The 272-nt window shown below is 65.1% G+C and overlaps 1 protein-coding gene across 1 annotated transcript in view; it reads right to left on the bottom strand.

Annotated features, from left to right (window-relative positions):
• IL16 (interleukin 16) overlaps positions 1-272 on the bottom strand; it is a 71,794-nt gene that overhangs the window by 35,548 nt on the left and 35,974 nt on the right. The gene's annotated exons all lie outside the window — the stretch shown is intronic.

The raw sequence follows: 272 nt of genomic DNA on the forward strand, positions 1-272 counted from the left end.
GACCCGCAGACTGTTCGCTGCTTTCAACACTCTATGACTTAGAAAGACTGCCTGGGGCTGGGAGCAGTGCGTTCTTCCTGCCCACCAAGGCGGGCACACAGCTGTGAATGCACCCAGGCAGCCGCGTGGTCCCTGCTCTTGGGGATCTGAGACGCGGCCGCGCTGCCCGCATGACGCCCGCGCACCGGAGGCGGGAGGCGTGGGCTCTGCGGCTGCCGCGTTCCTGTCCTGCTGCTGTAACGAGGCCACCTTGGGAGGCCATTTACCTTCTC

This window comes from Propithecus coquereli, unplaced genomic scaffold (assembly GCF_000956105.1).
Source record: "Propithecus coquereli isolate 6110/MARCELLA unplaced genomic scaffold, Pcoq_1.0 Scaffold599, whole genome shotgun sequence".
Classification (NCBI taxonomy): Eukaryota; Metazoa; Chordata; class Mammalia; order Primates; family Indriidae; genus Propithecus; species Propithecus coquereli.